The sequence below is a fragment of the Schistocerca americana genome, chromosome 2, assembly GCF_021461395.2.
Source record: "Schistocerca americana isolate TAMUIC-IGC-003095 chromosome 2, iqSchAmer2.1, whole genome shotgun sequence".
NCBI lineage: Eukaryota > Metazoa > Arthropoda > Insecta > Orthoptera > Acrididae > Schistocerca > Schistocerca americana.
In genome coordinates, this window is record NC_060120.1 from 747,037,256 (window position 1) to 747,052,396 (window position 15,141).

Below are 15,141 nucleotides of genomic sequence, written 5' to 3' on the forward strand. Positions count from 1 at the left end.
AAGATTTTGTTTCCAAAGAAATGTAGGAACACGCGAGGCAATACTGACCCTACGACTTCTCATAGAACATAGGTTAAGGAAAAGCAAACCTACGTTTATAGCATTTGTAGACTCAGAGAAAGCTTTGGACAATGTTGACTGGAATACTCTCTTTCAAACTCTAAAGGTGGTGGGGGTAAAATACAGGGAACGAAAGGCTATTTACAATTTGTACAGAAACCAGATGGCAGTTATAAGAGTCGAGGGACATGAAAGGGAAGCAGTGGTTGGGAAGGGAGTGAGACAGGGTTGTAGCCTCTCCCCGATGCTATTCAATCTGTATATTGAACAAGCAGTAAAGGAAACAAAAGAAAAGTAGGTATTAAAATCCATGGAGAAGAAATAAAAACTTTGAGGTTCGCCGATGACATTGTAATTCTGTCAGAGACAGCAAGGGACTTGGAAGAGCAGTTGAACAGAATGGACAGTGTCTTGAAAGGAGGATATAAGATGAACACCGACAAAAGCAAAACGAGGACCATGGAATGTAGTGAAGGCTATTTACAATTTGTATGGAAACCTGATAAGGGTCGAGAGACAGGAAAGGGAAGCAGTGATTCGGAAGGGAGCCTATCCCCGATGTTATTTCACATGTTTATTGAGCAAGCAGTAAGGAAACAAAAGAAAAATTTGGAGTAGGAATTAAAGTACAGCGAGTGGAAATGAAAACTTTGAGATTTTCTGATTATATTTTAATTCTTATTTAGTTAGACAGGTCTCCAACCCATTGAAAACATCTGGTCCTGGATTACTAAGAGACTGTAACACACTACTTGCCAATTAGTACTACTGACAACTCAGAAAAACTTCAGAATCAGCATGTAATGACATAGCTGTATCTGTAATCAAGATCTTGTCAACTTGATGCACAGCCGGGTTAGAGTCATTGCTGCCAAAGATGGCAGCTCCGTTTATTAAATTTCGCTCTCTGCATGCCAAGAAATCACCTACAAATCTAATCATGTTATACTGCATTGTATAGTGTCAATAATTAAAATGTCGTTATTTTCTATCCTTCCTGTTGTTGCAGTTTTGGTGGCCAGTGGTATACTTACTGTTTCTTCAAGATTAGTTCTCTGAGAGAGACTAAAGCATCTTTGTCACTTATAAAATTTGTTTATTCTCGCAATTTATATTCGTTTAAATTTTTTCCTGATAGTGCCTCCTAGTTTTTCGTCTTGTTTCTGGGAGCTACTTTACAGCTGTTTGTGTAGTCATCCACATGAAATTTTTAAAACAAAATAGTGACAATATTCCTTATTATAGATTCCCCTCTTCCTCTGCTAGTAACTCCTCCTCTAGCAAAGTCATATCTAAGAACTAGACTTATCTTGCACTAGAAGGGTAGACCATCTATGCTTTACTCAAGAAAAGTGGACCCCAGCTTTTATTCTTGTACTGCATAAAATTTATTTTACGCATTCTTATCTAAGTTACTTATAATCTCACCCCTGACTAATGGGAACAGATTCCACCTTCTACCTACTAACTGATTCAGTATTTTATGGTACTTCCTAATTTCTGGTGTCTGTTATAAATGAGGTGTTGGTCGTTACTTCCTGGCCCCCACTTACCTTCAGAATCAGCCATTCAGTCAGCAATAAGGCTACATCCATTTATTTCACTGCTCTAAACGGTACAATACACTATTGACTTGTTGTCAGTCTTCATCAATGAGTTTTTTCTTTCCTGTAGCTGATAGCTGACTATCTAGAATTTCAATTATATGACTATTCTTAACTTCGTCTTCCGAGTTCACTTATATTCTTTCTCCGGTACTTTGGGACAGATTTAGTTAAAACTACTTGTCCATAGGATGAGTCACTACATAATTCAAAGGAATCTGATACAAAGCTAAAATTAAAAAAGAGCTAAGATATGAAATTCAAGAAACTGACATCTTTTCAATATTGTATATAAACGAATAAAATATATCGATGGAAGTCTCTAAACTAATGTGAGGAATTTACATGTGTAAAATGAAAGGAGGGCGGCTCAAGAAAGCCTTTCAACTTTGGTTTTAAAATGTGTAGTCTATTTCTCAAATTTATCCAATTTTACGAGAGGTGCACTGAAAATGAAACTAGCATGACAGCGTGCTCTTATGCATACACTAGTTAATACAGTTTTGCCAATAGCCACTTGATAATAGCTGTACAAATGATGGAGTCAAGAAAGTGGCGACGCGCATGGTTTACTAGTATCGGTGGTCCAAGGACTTCACTGATTATTTGATCACTGATAGTAACAACTCCCTTTACGGTACTCCCACGTCACAAATATTTGCACGGAATTTTGTTGCAGCTAAATAACGGTAGGAATGGCACCACCATTAATAGGCCAGGGTGCAGCCAATAACTGAGAAAATGCGACAGGTGTGCCTGTGGTTGTATAGGCACTTCAACAAATTTTCTTCACTGTGTCACCGAGGATCAGGAGAGATACTGATGAAATTTTGCAGACCTATGTCCAGAAGACATGTTATCGAAAGAAGTTGCGAATTTTGCGAATGGAGGACAACACAATGAGGGAGAAGGAGAAGATGAGAAAGATTATAAAGAAGGAAAGACTGCGAAGAGATATGAATTTTTTTATTTTTTATTTTACACATCTAGTTCTGTAGGACCAAATAGAGGAGTAGATCTCCAAGGTCATGGAATGTATCAATATGTAAATTACAACATAACATTGATAATAGATAAAATAAAGTGTTTATGAACCCAAAAAAGACAAGCTATAAATTTATGTAAATGCAATCAACAATATAACACAGGAATCAGCTTAAGTTTTCAAGGAACCCCTTGACAAAATAGAAGGAGTGACCCATGAAGAAATTCTTCAGCATCGATTTGAAAGCGCGTGGATTACTACTAAGATTTTTGAATCCTTATGATAGCTTATTGAAAATGAATGCAACAGTATCTGCATGCCTTTCTGCACAAGAGTCAAGGAAGTGCAATTCAAATGCATATTGGATTTCTGCATAATAATAACTGAGTGAAAGCTGTAAATTCTTCGGAATAAGCAGATATTGTTAACAAGAATATATATATATATATATATATATATATATATATATTCTATGCTGTCATATGTCGTGTGTATATATATATATATATATATATATATATATATATATATATATATATATATATATATATGTATGTATATATATATATACTGAAAGACCAATGTCAGAATACCCAGACTAATGAATGCAGGTCGATAAGAATTTCGCAAACTTACACCACTTATTGCCCTAATCGCCCATTTCTGAGCCAAAAACATCATTTGAGAATGAGAGGAGTTACCCCAAAACATATACAATACGTTATAAGCGAATGAAAATAAGCAAAGTAGATTACTTTTCGTGTCAAACTATCACTTATTTCAGATACTGTTCGATCAGTAAAAATGGCAGAATTAAGTCTTTGAACAAGATCCTGAATGTGGGCTTTCCATGACAGTTTACTATTTATCTGAACTCCTAGAAATTTGAACTGTTCAGTTTCACTAATCAAATGCCCATTCAGTAAAATTAAAATGTCGGGTTTTGTTGAATTGTGCATTAGAAACTGTAAAAGCTGAGTCGTACTGTGATCTGGGGTTAGTTTATTTTCTACAAGCCATGAACTTATGTCTTGAACTGCACTATTTCAAACAGTGCCAATGTTGCACACAACATCCTTTACTAACAAGCTAGTGCCATCAGCAAAAACAAAAATTTTTTAGAATGGCCTGTAATACTAGAAGGTATATCATTGATATGAATAAGGAAAAGGAGTGGCTCCAGCACTGACCCCTGGGGCACACCCGATTTAACTGTGCCCTTCTCAGACACCACATCACTGTGGAGAATGACGATTTGCTGTCTGTGATTAAATTAAGAGGTAAAGCAATTCCATAATGCTTCAAATTTTGGAGAAATATTTTGTGATCAACACAATCAAATGCCTTAGTTAAATCAGAAAATATGCTTAGGATTCGAAACCTCTTGTTTGATCCATCCAGTATCTCACAGAGAAAAGAGTATATAGCATATTCAATCGTTAAACCACTTCTAAAACAGTACTGTACACTTGATACCAAACTCTGTGAAACAAAATGATCAATTGTCCTTACATACACAGTCTTTTCAATAACTTTAATCCCTTTTTCCCTTTTTATAAAGTGGCTTTACTACTGAATAATTTAATCATTCCAGGAACTGACCATTCTTAAAGGAAAAATTACAAATATGGCTAACATGTGCAGTACAGCACTTTAATATTCTACTAGGTACTCCATCATATCCATGAGAGTCCTTAGCCTTCAGTGATTTTATTTAATTATTGAATCAATCTCTCCCTTGTCAGTATCACAGAGAAGTATCTCAGAAAGGTGTTTTTCAAGAGAGTTATATAATTTCCTCTAGAAACTAAGGTTTTAGTTCATTCACCAACTACGATCAGAAAGTGATTGTTAAATACTGTCTTATATCTGACTTAACAGTAACAGAAACGTTTTGCTATGAACTGACTATATCATCGACGCTGTGCTGCTGACCAGATACCTCCTTCACGACTGACCATGAATTCCGTGAATACTATTTGCGTACCACATACTTTTTGCCTTCCTGATAATGTTTTAAGCACCTTACAATACTGTTTGCAATGGACTACTGTAGCTCGATTGCCACTTCTAAAGTTTTGATGCAATTCCCACTTTGTTCTACATGATATCCTTATCCCACTAGTCAACCACGCATGGTGTTGTTTACTGCTAGTACCCTGTTTAGAACTTTCTAATGGAAAGCAACTTTCAAAGGATATGAGAGATGTGTTAAGGAAAGTGTTATATTTGTCATCTATGTTATTGGCACTATAAACATCCTGCCACTTTTCATACTTTATGTGGCTTAAAAAAAATTCTCTTCTGCCATTGTGTTAGCTTCTCTTCATAGTTTGTAATTATATGTAACATTTGTTTGAGTACAAAAATCTATTAGTGTTAAAATTCCTGGATCATGGTCTGAAAGGCCATTCACTCTTTTACTAACAGAATGCCCATTTAGTAATGAAGAACGAATAAAAATATTGTCTGTGTTTGTGCTACTGTTGCTATTCCCTCACACCCTCGTTGGAAAAAACACAGTCTGAACCAGATTGTATGAATTTAGGAGATCTTCCAACATCCTTTTTCTTGCACAATCACATACAAAATTAATATTGAAGTCTCCACATATAATTAATTTTTGGTACTTCCCATAAAGTGAACCAAGAACCCTCTCTAGCTTGAACAGAAATGCTCTGAACAAAGAGTAAGGTGATCTATCTAAATTCTACTGCCCCTGCACAACATTCAAATACCTGTTCAGTGCAGTGCTGTAATATGTCTACAGACTCAAATGGAATACTTTTCTTTATGTACATGGGCAGTCCCCCACTCTGAAAAGAACTACTTGAAAAACAGCCAGCTAATCTGTATTCTGGTAAAGAAAGCCTCTGAATTGTCAAATTATTAAGTGGTGCTCCAATACACCAATAATGTGAGAGTCAACATCGATAAGCAGTTCACTAACTTTAATACCTCTTATATTTTGATGAATTATGCTAATTCCTTCTCTACCCGGAAACATTACATCCTCTGAAGGTGAGCCCTTAGTTAGAGGGACTTCCTTTAAGCAGGCATACTTATCAGCTCAGTTTGTAGAGCACTTGTCCATGAAAGGCAAAGGTCCCGAGTTCGAGTGTCGGTCCGGCACACAGTTTTAAACTGCCAGGAAGTTTCATATCAGCTCACACTCCGCTGCAGAGTGAAAATCTCATTCTGGATACCTATCAGCTGACTTCAATCTAAAAAAAGGTGCAGCTGTAACACCAACTACCACAGGAATTTTTCCATGAGTGATCCCACCACCACCCATTACACTGTCACCTTTAAGCTTTGCCAGTCTCCCCTTCCCATACCTACTGAGGTGCAGGCTATGTCTAGTGAAACCTGCTCTATTGACAGACTCAACTGGCAACTCTGCAGTGTGAGCCGTGCCCTTGACCATCAGTTCCTTCTCCAGCCCCGTGTTAACACGCCTAACAGCAGCATTAAGATGAGGTCGATCCTGACGCTAAAACAGTTGCACGAAATGCACATTAGTGCTACTAGTGTGAGTAGCTGCCTTTACCAGTTCAACACTTACAACAAACTCCCCATCCCTGTCAAGACTGTTCCCAGCTCCACCCACAATCACTAACTGATCCTCTTTCGTAAAGTTACTGCATAACTCTCCTACGTTAACAGTCACCTGAGCCAGTCCTGCACTATGCTTCACAATGCTGGTGACCTGGTATTCTCTGCCCAACACTTCCTACATCTGCTGGCCCACACCTCTGCCATGCGAACTACCTACCAGCACAACCTTCTTCTTTCTGTTAGAATTTGCAGCTGACTTAGGCTCCGTAACTGCTGAGGATTGCTGCATGTTTCTTGCATCTACGGCTACAAGAGGCTCCTCTCCACTAAACCCTGACAGTTGGTCAAATGTGTTGATTACACGCAAAGTACAAGTATCTGAACATTTCCTCCTCCTAGGTGCCTTCTTACCAACTGCCAATTCACATTCCCCAGTGCCCTTCACCCTCCTCATCCTATCTTCTAGTCCCTTGCATTTTGTAACTGGGTCTGAAATGGGACGAACATAAAATCAGTAGCAGGCATGGCTAATGGAAGACTAAAATTTGTTGGGAGAATTTTGAAAAAGTGCGAAGCATAAGAAAATTAATCCTTTTCCTTAGGGTGATGGCAATTCTGTTGCTGTCTTGCGGTCAAGGCAGCTGCGTGACTTTGCAGAAATAGAATCCGCAAACATCTGCCAATGGGTCATAAAACACACACCATAAAAGGATGCCTACCCTTTTCCCACACAAGAGTGACTATTGTACTATACCACCACGTCCAGTACACAAGGACACCCCTATGCCCTGCTGTACAACGTTATCGCAATAGTAGTGTACTACCTTCGATTCATCAAGAAATAAATCTAGCGACGGCTTGCTGAGACTACATTCAGTTTTAAACGGCTGAACAATTTTAGTAAACCTTGAAGAAAGTGCTCTGTTTATACTGTAGATGTGGTCATCTGTACTTCGTCTCTGGATACAAGCGCAACAGAAGGGAATGAGAAAATGCCAAGTTTGCGGTGGAAACGAGAAAAAAATTTTGAAATGACACGATCGAAAGATGGCCTCTACAGAATGTGGCATCTTTCTGATCCCTATGGGAGGCAACACATCGCAAAATTCAGCCTGAGAGTTATGAATTCTGTAATCCCGTTGCATGGCTGCAAGACAAGGTGTCAACCTGAGGAGACGGAGATGGCCTTTGTTCAGCCCTGGGTGTTAAGAGTGGGCTCTGCAGGCCAACTTGAGGGCGATTTTGGGAGGTTTCTCACATTCAGCTAGTCGAAAGTTAGAAACCCAAAAATGTAGTTTCCAGAACTTTCAAAGATGCCAGCTGACATTTTAGAAAAAAAGAAGACATGAAAATAAGGCAATATGTTCATTAACATGATCGGGAGTTGAGCTTTGTAATCAAAGTAGTAGCTGTCTTGAAAATGCTGTTTTTAAAAGCTTACTTCCCGTTTCCCCACTCTGAGGGATATTAATCAATGGCATTTTTTGCTCGTTACTTATTTAAATATCCAATAGGACTGCCTCAGTCACTTTGATTTTTTTTCTATTTCTGCCAGTGCCAACGTGATAGCTTCGTTTCCCATCTCTTTGGATGCACTGGATTTAATAGGATAATGACAAATTTAGCCTCTTTAGCTCGAAAAAGATACGATTCGTAATCACATTGATACTATAAAAATTGGCCAGGTGCGAGCAGGGCTCTCGCTCTGAGGGTTCCTTACAAACATAGTTATGTATATAGATAGTTCATCCATCCTGGAAATCGAGAATCTCTTCGATTTTTGCATGTTATCGACACTGATACTGGCAAGATATCCCTCCCAGAATCCCAAGACTTTCGAAAAAGTTTTAATTTTAAGTCTGATATCGAATAACAAATGACAAAAAATTTCTTCGTGTTGTATAATTCAAAATTAACGCTTCTCGGATTTTTTTTCCTGTAATTGTACTGTTAAACTTCGCTTCTTGCCAAATTTCATGATTCTAAGTCAATGGGAAGTACCCTGTAGGTTTTGATGAGTGGGTTTGCGAGAGTCAAAATACGTGGCATTAATGGCCGTAGGGACTGTAGACTTTAGTATGTGACATAAATTTCAACTTGCTGCGTCTACCCGTTCCTGAGGAAATAGTTTTTTATCAGTCGGACAGACAGACAGACAGAAAACAAAGTAAGTCTATAAGGGTTCCGCTTGTACCGAGTGAGGTACGGAACCCTAAAAATGATGTACTTGGACCACCGTAATGAAATATGTGTAGCTTTTAGGTATCAACATTATCTATCTTAAGAAACTATTGTCTGGAACCCTACAATTCTTTTGAGACAGAACGAGCTTTATGTATCGCTAGGAAAATACAGTTCTTGGGACAAAAGAAATCTTCTACCAATTAGTTACATAAAAAATGATAATTTACAAAATCTTGCCCCATCTTGCATAAATTTCTTCGGACACCTGAGAATTGGGACAACCAATTCTAGAGTATTACTCAAACATCAGACATCGTTATCAAGCTGCATGACAGTAGGCATTAAACTAATTCCCAGTTACTCTCCTTGAAACACCACTGTATCCCAAGTGGAGGTGTGAGGCACAGTTCACATTAAGGAGATACGATGTTCAACAAGATAAGCGGTGTGAACCGCGATCTGATGCAGAAGCATCCCACATCGTTGAAGCGCTTAGAAACACAGTGGAAGCGACTTAACTGGTTCATGCTGGGACGACAGCAATAAAACGCCGATACATATCTCTGTCGCTTTGATCGACGCAACAGGGTGCGCTGGTCGGGAAACTTTAAGTCATCCGTTGTGCCTAAAAAAAACCTCTTTTATGTGTATGAAGTAAAAAAGCTACAATGATATCACAGCTTGATAATGAACCTTTTCTTTTTTTGCTGTTGCCCATATTTACACCGTGGTGACAGAAGTCATGGAATACCTCCTAATATCGTATATCACCTCCTTTTTCCCGGCGTAGTGTAGCGACATGTCGTGGCACGTTCTCAACAAGTCGTCTATAGTCCCTCGGAAAAAAAAAATAGCCCAGCTGCTTCTATAGCCGTGGATAGTTGCGAAAGTGTTGCTGGTGCAGGTAGGGTAGTTGTGCACGAACTGATCTCTTGATTATGTCACATAAATGTGCGACGGTATTCATGTCGGGCAATCTGGCTAACCAAATGATTTGCTAGAAATGTCCAGAATTTTCTTAAAACCCAGCGCGAACAATTGTGGTTCGGTGAAATGACAGTAGTTTGGTAACATGAAGTCCATGAGTGGCTGACAATGGTCTCCAAGCAGTCGAACGTAACCATTTCCGGTCAATTATCGATTCAGTTGAACCGTTCCACCCAAACACAGTCCACACCATTATGAAGCCGCCACTAGCTTGTACAGTGCCTTGTTGACAACTTAGATCCATAGCTTCCTGGGGTTGCTCCACATTCCGAGCACACTTTTCCCTTACCAACTGAAAGAGGGGCTCACCTAACCAGGCCAAGGTTTTCCAGGCGACTAGGTCCAAACAACACGGTCACGAGCCCAGGAAAGGCGTTGCAGACGATGTGGTGCTGTTAGCAAAGCCACTCGCGTCGGTCATCTGCTGCCGTAGCCCAGTAACGCCAGATTTTGTCTCAGTGTCCTAACGGATACTTTCGTAGTACGTCCCATATTGATTTCTACGGTTATTTCACGCAGTGTTGCTTGTCTGTTAGCAGTGACAACCCTACGCAAACGCAGCTGAGCTGATCTCTGTCGTTAAGAAATAATACCTGAAATTTGGTATTGTTACCACGCACTCGATACTGTGGATCTCGGATAATAGAATTCCCTAAAGACTTCCGATATGGAATGTCCCATGTTTCTGGCACCAACTACCGTTCCGCATTCAAAGTCTATTAATTCCTCGTGCGGTCGTAATCACATCGGAAATCTATTCACATGTATCACCTGAGGAAATATGACCGCTCCACCCAAACACTGCCCTTTTATGCACTATGTACGCGATACTACCGCCATCTGTATATGTGCTTGTCGCTACCTCGTGACTTTTGTCACCTCTGTATATTGTTATACTTTTAAGTAAAACACTGTGCATATTTTGAAAAGTTTGCAGTGGAAAATGTTGTCACTCGTCAGTTTTTGTTTGGTGCACTTTAGGGCACATATTGCTGCGTAAGAAATGCAGCTAACGTATCGAAATTGATTTTAATGCAGGAAGGAGAGTCATACCTCTTTCTAGTCTCGAGTAAATAGGTGATACATTCCGACGTTCAGCTGCGACAAGCTACCACACTTAATGAATGCCTGGTGACTGTTCTTTCGAATATGTCCGAACGAACAGGCACCACACGGAAACCGCACCTGTGATACATTTTATGTAAATTTAAGGTGCAGGTGGCGGAAAGGAAAAGAAAGGAAAGGAAAGGTAAGGAACTCTTGTTGTCAGCTGCATCAGGACTTCAGGCGGAATGAACGACAACGCGTGAAAATGTATGGTGGACTGGGATTCGAATCCAGTATTTTGTGGTTGCTAGGCAGTTGCATTAACCACTGTGCCGACTGCACACAGTGTTTATCGTAATTGTGCGGATTATCTCGGGACGCCTCCCAGCTAACCCACATTCCCACGTAGCGCCACCTACCCGCTGTCCCTGTCCACGTCCTCTAAGCTCGCTACTGTGAGATTCCCGCAGGAGGTCGGACGTAAACGTGCATTCGCACTGAACCTGGTGGATTCGTTGCCTATCAAGGCAAATCAGTTATATGAATGCGTTGCATCTGTTCTTTCAGACATTGAGTGAGAATGTACAATAACATTCGACCTCTTGCGGGAATCTCAAAGTAGCGAGCATGGAGGATACGGACGGGGACTGTGTGGGTAGGTGGCGCTAGGTGGGAATGTAGCTCGGCCGAGGTAGTCCGCGCAGTTGCAATAAACACTGTGTACAGATGGCGCAGTGGCTAAAGTAAATGACTAGTAAACACACGAACACCTTTAAAAGATGGACCTGGCTGATTAAGCCACTTGCCCGACATGCTACGACGTAAACACCGTCTCATCTGTGGGGACGTGGAGCAGATGTGGTACCTTGTACGCCAGATTTTAGCGTATATCCAACGTGCAACGCCGCACCATTTCTTCTACCGAATGAAACATTATACCCCAGGGCTCGGACGAATGCCTTCTTGTGGATCCGCGGGCAGGCCGCGAAATATCTCTACCGTGATGACGTTCTTGATTTCTGGTGTTATAACCATAAGCGCCACCATACCATTGTTCGCCACCCACAATAGGATCAGCTTTTTTTTAAATTACCTATGGAGTGTCTTGTATCATTCACGGAATAGCTGGAACGTCTACATCTACATCCACATAGATACTCTGCAAGCCACCGAACGGTGGGTGGCGGAGGGTACCCTGTACCACTACTTGTCATTTCCTTTTCTGTTCCACTCGCAAATAAAGCGGGGGAAAACTACTGTCTGTATGCTCCGTATGAGTCCTAATTTCTCGTATCTTATCTTCAAGCTTCTGCCCGACATCCTATATGCTGCTTCCTTTACAGATGAACCACTCTTTCCTAAAATTCTCCCAATAAACCGAAATCGACCATTCGCCTTCAAAATTCAATTTTTTGTGAAATCTTATGGGACTTAACTGCTAAGGTCATCAGTCCCTAAGTTTACACAATACTTAACCTAAATTATCCTAATGACAAACACATGCCCGAGGGAGGACTCGAACCTCCGCCGGGACTAGCCGCACAGTCCATGGCTGCAGCGCCTTAGAGCGCTCGGCTAATCAAATGGCTCTGAGCACTATGGGACTCAACATCTAAGGTCATCAGTTCCCTAGAACTTAGAACTACTTAAACCTAGCTAACCTAAGGACATCACACAACACCCAGTCATCACGAGGCAGAGAAAATCCCTGACCCCGCCGGGAATCGAACCCGGGAACCCGGGCGTGGCTCGGCTAATCCAGCATGGCCATTCGCCTACCCTATCACAGTTCTCACATGCTCGTTCCACCTCATACAGCGTCGTTTAGTTCTCCCCCTCCAACATAGCACGGAGTACCATAGATCTTCCCCTTTGGTTCTTCATGTATAGATAAAAATTTTAAAAAGCAGATAAAATTCAAAAAATGAAAATAAAATAAAATAAAAATAACACAATTGTTGCTTTATGGCTGTATTACTATATTTGTTTTTGATTTTCGTTTTGCCGCATACTTCCCTTCTCTCCTTATTCTTACGATGTGAAACCGTGACCAGGCCCGGGTTGCGACCCCTGCACACTCTACCCACGACCCCCTCCCATATACCCCAGATTAGGAAAAAAAGCGGTTAAGGCGACAGCTCGCGATAAGTTACTAAAAAAAAGAAGAAAGTAAGCAGCAGATCCGAGGTTCGAGTTCCGATTCGGCAGACATTTTCACTCGTCTCCGCCTATTCTGCATAAAGTCCAGTTGCAGGCGAATCAATAGTTCCTTCCCCTTCCTTTCCTTTCTCCCTCCTCCATCTTCAGTTCACATAAAAATAATTGGTACTCACGTCACACTCAATGCCGAGTCTGTGGCAACACTGCCGCCGTGTGAGTGGTTGGTTACTGTCCGTTCCGTTCGTGTTACGTATATGCGATGGAAGACGGAATCCACTAATGTTCGCGTTCGGTTGGCGAATTCATGTAATGGGATCGGTTTCGGTGTTAATGACTGTGATCGGGCGTTACTGTGATAATGGGAGACGTATAAATACTCTTCGAGAATTCGTCTGCTTGTAACAGTCGTTCTCCGCGGTTCGGGCGGCGTAGCGCCGCTTCGGATTGCGAAGCGTCAGCGTTCAGGCCAGTTGGAGCGCAGCTTACATTGGCAGCCGCGCCGTCACACCACCGGCCCCGGGGGCATCGTCTTCGGCGGTGGAGGTGTGTGACGTCAGCGACTGCGGAGACAGCAGAGGCGTCAGCCAGCGACAACGGCGTCTGTACTTTTACGTGAGTCCCAACACAGCAAGGCCTTGGTATCTCATCCTCACTTTATGAAACATGAATGAGGCAAAAAGCGACACGAGAGTGCAACAAAGCCCTCCACAAAAACTTCCGAGCACTCGGAAACAATTGATGTACGGTCAGATGAACCTGAAGGCATAATATAATACACTGATGAGGAATTGCGTGTAACTACAAAGGTTACTGCCGCAAAGTTGAAATACAGACTCACTCATTGGGTAATACCACACACAAAACTGATTGGGCGTAGAGAATAATCAGAAAAAAAAGGAAAAAAAATATGACGGTCAGTTCATTCCCTAGTGTTGCAGCTATTTCCCCATTCTTTCAGATGGTCGCCACAAAATCGAAGACTGAGACCACAAAAGCCAAGCAAGATAGCACACTATTCATCAAATTCGAGGACAATGTTCTTGGAACGGGAAATACAAAGAACCGAATATGGATTCTGAACCATTATGAAATTCTCTGGCAAGCATCGCAGTAAATACGAACGCAGCAGATACCACGTCGACAGTCGAAGAAGGTAAAACTCTGTCCAGGAAGAGAACTATTAAACCCAAGCCCACTGATAAAAAGGATTATAAAATTACCTGTCATCTTTGTAAGAAACGGAAATCTCTATCTAAAAGAAAGAGATATTCTGGTCCAATGTGAAGGGCAGAATGAGAAGAGACATAGCGACATAACCCGAAAACGTGACTGACCATATAGACAAGGGCAATAACGAGATAGACAATTGAAAGGCCAATAGTAAGAAAAATGGAGAGATGTGCAGTTTTTGGAAGTGGCTAGGATGACTTAAAGAAGAACATATTATCGAACTCACAAAAAGTTGAATGCGCAATAAATTCGAGGTGTGACAGCATGCAACACGTTGCAGTAACGGAATGTGATGACACGCAACAGCTAATAGAGGAAAATTACGAAAATACACAGATCATAGTGAGAGGCACCCACATGCCTTGCTCATACTGTGGCATCAAGCAGTCAGGCCTGCAAGATGAGTGGTCTGCCAAGCGAGTGGATTCATTTTTTATTTATCAAGTAACATGAGCTCTAGTACTCACAATTAAGTTACAAATTATTCTCCTGTTTGAATATTAACCAAAGGAAACGGATAACGCACATCTGACTGTTAAAAATTTACACAACTCTGATTGTTCACTACGCACTGGCAATACCACATTTTCTTTCTTATTCAACGGCTTTGATCAACACGTGGCCATCGCACTGAATATGAATGGCGCACACATTATAAATTCTGGGTATCATGACAACATACTATTCGAAGGAAAAGGCCACCAATCTTTTGCTTTTCACTATCATATTTATCCCGATAAATTCTATAACCTAAACACACAAAATCTATAACCTACAACAATAACACACGAGAAATTCCGCCCAGTGGGCATGGCTTTACATTGGTGATTATCTTATGGTCTCGTAATTATTTAACGCTACAGTGCGCTTTCTGGATAGGCTGGTGGATCTTTTGCTATATCTCACACTTCGACTCTCACACCCATCATCACGAAACTTTCCTCCAGAGCGAGTGGTACAAAAAGGAACATGCATAACCCACTGCCTCTGAAACTGGCAACATACAATACAAAACAAGGAATAGTCACAGCGTTATTATCACATCACTTTCAGCTTTCCCACTTCAATTAAAATTCATCCAAGTTTCACACGACACTGCCCCACTTCGTAACTTTTCTTTCCTACTACGAACTCTGGGAGATATATGCACGTCTTCCTGTGCAATGCAAGCCAAGTGGCGTTGCTGGATAGACGGCTGACTCACCTTGATTCACTCTCAGAGTATTATAGTTTGGATCAAGCGTCACACGGAAACATAACACGCAAAGTAATATTAAGAACATATTCACCACACACGTGAGTCCTCAATTGATACCATGGACGAGT